Source organism: Solanum verrucosum, unplaced genomic scaffold (genome assembly GCF_900185275.1).
Source record: "Solanum verrucosum unplaced genomic scaffold, falcon-dt-bn FXZP01001161.1, whole genome shotgun sequence".
In the NCBI taxonomy this organism is placed as follows: domain Eukaryota; kingdom Viridiplantae; phylum Streptophyta; class Magnoliopsida; order Solanales; family Solanaceae; genus Solanum; species Solanum verrucosum.
The window spans coordinates 1-4920 of record NW_026020377.1 but is presented as its reverse complement, the minus strand read 5'-3'; the positions used below and the strand labels follow the sequence as shown (position 1 = coordinate 4920).

Below are 4920 nucleotides of genomic sequence, written 5' to 3'. Positions count from 1 at the left end.
GCACGCTTAACTTCGGAGTTCTGATGGGATCCGGTGCGTTAGTGCTGGTATGATCGCATCCATCATTCATAGCACTCTAAATTCTATTAAACACCTCCTTCCTCCCAACGCCCTAGCCTGCCCCCCACCGACCTAGCCTCCACGCGCACCGACGCATGACGCCGCCCGTCACGCCCATCCTCAACGCCCCCATCACCTGTCCTAACGACGTCGTTCCTGCAAAAAAAAATAATAATATTTTTTCAATTACACGACCAAATTTCGACAAAAAAGAGGGATGCAACACAGGACTTCCCAGGGGGTCACCCATCCTAGTACTACTCTCGCCCAAGCACCGCTTAACTTCGGAGTTCTGATGGGATCCGGTGCGTTAGTGCTGGTATGATCGCATCCATCATTCATAGCACTCTAAATTCTATTAAACACCTCCTTCCTTCCCAACGCCCTAGCCCCCCCCACCGACCTAGCCTCCACGCGCACCGACGCATGACGCCGCCCGTCACGCCCACCTCAACGCCCCCATCACCTGTCCTAACGACGTCGTTCCTGCAAAAAATAAATAATAATATTTTTTCAATTACACGACCAAATTTCGACAAAAAGGAGGGATGCAACACGAGGACTTCCCAGGGGGTCACCCATCCTAGTACTACTCTCGCCCAAGCACGCTTAACTTCGGAGTTCTGATGGGATCCGGTGCGTTAGTGCTGGTATGATCGCATCCATCATTCATAGCACTCTAAATTCTATTAAACACCTCCTTCCTCCCAACGCCCTAGCCTGCCCCCCACCGACCTAGCCTCCACGCGCACCGACGCATGACGCCGCCCGTCACGCCCATCCTCAACGCCCCCATCACCTGTCCTAACGACGTCGTTCATGCAAAAAACAAATAATAATATTTTTTCAATTACACGACCAAATTTCGACAAAAAGGAGGGATGCAACACGAGGACTTCCCAGGGGGTCACCCATCCTAGTACTACTCTCGCCCAAGCACGCTTAACTTCGGAGTTCTGATGGGATCCGGTGCGTTAGTGCTGGTATGATCGCATCCATCATTCATAGCACTCTAAATTCTATTAAACACCTCCTTCCTCCCAACGCCCTAGCCTGCCCCCCACCGACCTAGCCTCCACGCGCACCGACGCATGACGTCGCCCGTCACGCCCATCCTCAACGCCCCCATCACCTGTCCTAACGACGTCGTTCCTGCAAAAAATAAATAATAATATTTTTTCAATTACACGACCAAATTTCGACAAAAAGGAGGGATGCAACACGAGGACTTCCCAGGGGGTCACCCATCCTAGTACTACTCTCGCCCAAGCACGCTTAACTTCGGAGTTCTGATGGGATCCGGTGCGTTAGTGCTGGTATGATCGCATCCATCATTCATAGCACTCTAAATTCTATTAAACACCTCCTTCCTCCCAACGCCCTAGCCTGCCCCCACCGACCTAGCCTCCACGCGCACCGACGCATGACGCGCCGTCACGCCCATCCTCAACGCCCCCATCACCTGTCTAACGACGTCGTTCCTGCAAAAAATAATAATAATATTTTTTTCAATTACACGACCAAATTTCGACAAAAAGGAGGGATGCAACACGAGGACTTCCCAGGGGGTCACCCATCCTAGTACTACTCTCGCCCAAGCACGCTTAACTTCGGAGTTCTGATGGGATCCGGTGCGTTAGTGCTGGTATGATCGCATCCATCATTCATAGCACTCTAAATTCTATTAAACACCTCCTTCCTCCCAACGCCCTAGCCTGCCCCCACCGACCTAGCCTCCACGCGCACCGACGCATGACGCCGCCCGTCACGCCCATCCTCAACGCCCCATCACCTGTCCTAACGACGTCGTTCCTGCAAAAAATAAATAATAATATTTTTTCAATTACACGACCAAATTTCGACAAAAAGAGGGATGCAACACGAGGACTTCCCAGGGGGTCACCCATCCTAGTACTACTCTCGCCCAAGCACGCTTAACTTCGGAGTTCTGATGGGATCCGGTGCGTTAGTGCTGGTATGATCGCATCCATCATTCATAGCACTCTAAATTCTATTAAACACCTCCTTCCTCCCAACGCCCTAGCCTGCCCCCCACCGACCTAGCCTCCACGCGCACCGACGCATGACGCCGCCCGTCACGCCCATCCTCAACGCCCCCATCACCTGTCCTAACGACGTCGTTCCTGCAAAAAAAAATAATAATATTTTTTCAATTACACGACCAAATTTCGACAAAAAGGAGGATGCAACACGAGGACTTCCCAGGGGGTCACCCATCCTAGTACTACTCTCGCCCAAGCACGCTTAACTTCGGAGTTCTGATGGGATCCGGTGCGTTAGTGCTGGTATGATCGCATCCATCATTCATAGCACTCTAAATTCTATTAAACACCTCCTTCCTCCCAACGCCCTAGCCTGCCCCCCACCGACCTAGCCTCCACGCGCACCGACGCATGACGCCGCCCGTCACGCCCATCCTCAACGCCCCCATCACCTGTCCTAACGACGTCGTTCATGCAAAAAAAAATAATAATATTTTTTCAATTACACGACCAAATTTCGACAAAAAGGAGGGATGCAACACGAGGACTTCCCAGGGGGTCACCCATCCTAGTACTACTCTCGCCCAAGCACGCTTAACTTCGGAGTTCTGATGGGATCCGGTGCGTTAGTGCTGGTATGATCGCATCCATCATTCATAGCACTCTAAATTCTATTAAACACCTCCTTCCTCCCAACGCCCTAGCCTGCCCCCCACCGACCTAGCCTCCACGCGCACCGACGCATGACGCCGCCCGTCACGCCCATCCTCAACGCCCCATCACCTGTCCTAACGACGTCGTTCCTGCAAAAAATAAATAATAATATTTTTTCAATTACACGACCAAATTTCGACAAAAAGGAGGGATGCAACACGAGGACTTCCCAGGGGGTCACCCATCCTAGTACTACTCTCGCCCAAGCACGCTTAACTTCGGAGTTCTGATGGGATCCGGTGCGTTAGTGCTGGTATGATCGCATCCATCATTCATAGCACTCTAAATTCTATTAAACACCTCCTTCCTCCCAACGCCCTAGCCTGCCCCCCACCGACCTAGCCTCCACGCGCACCGACGCATGACGCCGCCCGTCACGCCCATCCTCAACGCCCCCATCACCTGTCCTAACGACGTCGTTCCTGCAAAAAATAAATAATAATATTTTTTCAATTACACGACCAAATTTCGACAAAAAGGAGGGATGCAACACGAGGACTTCCCAGGGGGTCACCCATCCTAGTACTACTCTCGCCCAAGCACGCTTAACTTCGGAGTTCTGATGGGATCCGGTGCGTTAGTGCTGGTATGATCGCATCCATCATTCATAGCACTCTAAATTCTATTAAACACCTCCTTCCTCCCAACGCCCTAGCCTGCCCCCCACCGACCTAGCCTCCACGCGCACCGACGCATGACGTCGCCCGTCACGCCCATCCTCAACGCCCCCATCACCTGTCCTAACGACGTCGTTCCTGCAAAAAATAAATAATAATATTTTTTCAATTACACGACCAAATTTCGACAAAAAGGAGGGATGCAACACGAGGACTTCCCAGGGGTCACCCATCCTAGTACTACTCTCGCCCAAGCACGCTTAACTTCGGAGTTCTGATGGGATCCGGTGCGTTAGTGCTGGTATGATCGCATCCATCATTCATAGCACTCTAAATTCTATTAAACACCTCCTTCCTCCCAACGCCCTAGCCTGCCCCCCACCGACCTAGCCTCCACGCGCACCGACGCATGACGCCGCCCGTCACGCCCATCCTCAACGCCCCCATCACCTGTCCTAACGACGTCGTTCCTGCAAAAAATAAATAATAATATTTTTTCAATTACACGACCAAATTTCGACAAAAAGAGGGATGCAACACGAGGACTTCCCAGGGGGTCACCCATCCTAGTACTACTCTCGCCCAAGCACGCTTAACTTCGGAGTTCTGATGGGATCCGGTGCGTTAGTGCTGGTATGATCGCATCCATCATTCATAGCACTCTAAATTCTATTAAACACCTCCTTCCTCCCAACGCCCTAGCCTGCCCCCCACCGACCTAGCCTCCACGCGCACCGACGCATGACGCCGCCCGTCACGCCCATCCTCAACGCCCCCATCACCTGTCCTAACGACGTCGTTCCTGCAAAAAATAAATAATAATATTTTTTCAATTACACGACCAAATTTCGACAAAAAGGAGGGATGCAACACGAGGACTTCCCAGGGGTCACCCATCCTAGTACTACTCTCGCCCAAGCACGCTTAACTTCGGAGTTCTGATGGGATCCGGTGCGTTAGTGCTGGTATGATCGCATCCATCATTCATAGCACTCTAAATTCTATTAAACACCTCCTTCCTCCCAACGCCCTAGCCTGCCCCCCACCGACCTAGCCTCCACGCGCACCGACGCATGACGCCGCCCGTCACGCCCATCCTCAACGCCCCCATCACCTGTCCTAACGACGTCGTTCCTGCAAAAAAAAATAATAATATTTTTTCAATTACACGACCAAATTTCGACAAAAAGAGGGATGCAACACGAGGACTTCCCAGGGGTCACCCATCCTAGTACTACTCTCGCCCAAGCACGCTTAACTTCGGAGTTCTGATGGGATCCGGTGCGTTAGTGCTGGTATGATCGCATCCATCATTCATAGCACTCTAAATTCTATTAAACACCTCCTTCCTCCCAACGCCCTAGCCTGCCCCCACCGACCTAGCCTCCACGCGCACCGACGCATGACGCGCCCGTCACGCCATCCTCAACGCCCCATCACCTGTCCTAACGACGTCGTTCCTGCCAAAAAATAAATAATAATATTTTTTTCAATTACACGACCAAATTTCGACCCCGAGCAAAAAA

The 4920-nt window shown here is 51.7% G+C and overlaps 14 non-coding genes across 14 annotated transcripts; all 14 read right to left on the bottom strand.

Moving 5' to 3' along the window:
• Positions 1-274: 274 nt before the first annotated feature.
• LOC125838486 (5S ribosomal RNA) lies at positions 275-393 on the bottom strand. Its single transcript, XR_007443575.1, has one exon. It is a non-coding gene; the product is annotated as a 5S ribosomal RNA (ribosomal RNA).
• A 212-nt stretch (positions 394-605) lies between these two features.
• Positions 606-724, bottom strand: LOC125838480 (5S ribosomal RNA). Its single transcript, XR_007443570.1, has one exon. It is a non-coding gene; the product is annotated as a 5S ribosomal RNA (ribosomal RNA).
• Positions 725-938: 214 nt separating this feature from the next.
• On the bottom strand, positions 939-1057 carry LOC125838479 (5S ribosomal RNA). The gene has a single exon (XR_007443569.1). It is a non-coding gene; the product is annotated as a 5S ribosomal RNA (ribosomal RNA).
• A 214-nt stretch (positions 1058-1271) lies between these two features.
• LOC125838478 (5S ribosomal RNA) lies at positions 1272-1390 on the bottom strand. The gene has a single exon (XR_007443568.1). It is a non-coding gene; the product is annotated as a 5S ribosomal RNA (ribosomal RNA).
• A 210-nt stretch (positions 1391-1600) lies between these two features.
• On the bottom strand, positions 1601-1719 carry LOC125838477 (5S ribosomal RNA). The gene has a single exon (XR_007443567.1). It is a non-coding gene; the product is annotated as a 5S ribosomal RNA (ribosomal RNA).
• Positions 1720-1930: 211 nt separating this feature from the next.
• Positions 1931-2049, bottom strand: LOC125838490 (5S ribosomal RNA). The gene has a single exon (XR_007443579.1). It is a non-coding gene; the product is annotated as a 5S ribosomal RNA (ribosomal RNA).
• A 212-nt stretch (positions 2050-2261) lies between these two features.
• LOC125838482 (5S ribosomal RNA) lies at positions 2262-2380 on the bottom strand. Its single transcript, XR_007443571.1, has one exon. It is a non-coding gene; the product is annotated as a 5S ribosomal RNA (ribosomal RNA).
• Positions 2381-2593: 213 nt separating this feature from the next.
• Positions 2594-2712, bottom strand: LOC125838489 (5S ribosomal RNA). The gene has a single exon (XR_007443578.1). It is a non-coding gene; the product is annotated as a 5S ribosomal RNA (ribosomal RNA).
• Positions 2713-2925: 213 nt separating this feature from the next.
• Positions 2926-3044, bottom strand: LOC125838488 (5S ribosomal RNA). Its single transcript, XR_007443577.1, has one exon. It is a non-coding gene; the product is annotated as a 5S ribosomal RNA (ribosomal RNA).
• A 214-nt stretch (positions 3045-3258) lies between these two features.
• Positions 3259-3377, bottom strand: LOC125838487 (5S ribosomal RNA). Its single transcript, XR_007443576.1, has one exon. It is a non-coding gene; the product is annotated as a 5S ribosomal RNA (ribosomal RNA).
• Positions 3378-3591: 214 nt separating this feature from the next.
• On the bottom strand, positions 3592-3709 carry LOC125838485 (5S ribosomal RNA). Its single transcript, XR_007443574.1, has one exon. It is a non-coding gene; the product is annotated as a 5S ribosomal RNA (ribosomal RNA).
• Positions 3710-3922: 213 nt separating this feature from the next.
• LOC125838476 (5S ribosomal RNA) lies at positions 3923-4041 on the bottom strand. Its single transcript, XR_007443566.1, has one exon. It is a non-coding gene; the product is annotated as a 5S ribosomal RNA (ribosomal RNA).
• A 214-nt stretch (positions 4042-4255) lies between these two features.
• LOC125838484 (5S ribosomal RNA) lies at positions 4256-4373 on the bottom strand. Its single transcript, XR_007443573.1, has one exon. It is a non-coding gene; the product is annotated as a 5S ribosomal RNA (ribosomal RNA).
• Positions 4374-4585: 212 nt separating this feature from the next.
• On the bottom strand, positions 4586-4703 carry LOC125838483 (5S ribosomal RNA). Its single transcript, XR_007443572.1, has one exon. It is a non-coding gene; the product is annotated as a 5S ribosomal RNA (ribosomal RNA).
• Positions 4704-4920: the final 217 nt, after the last annotated feature.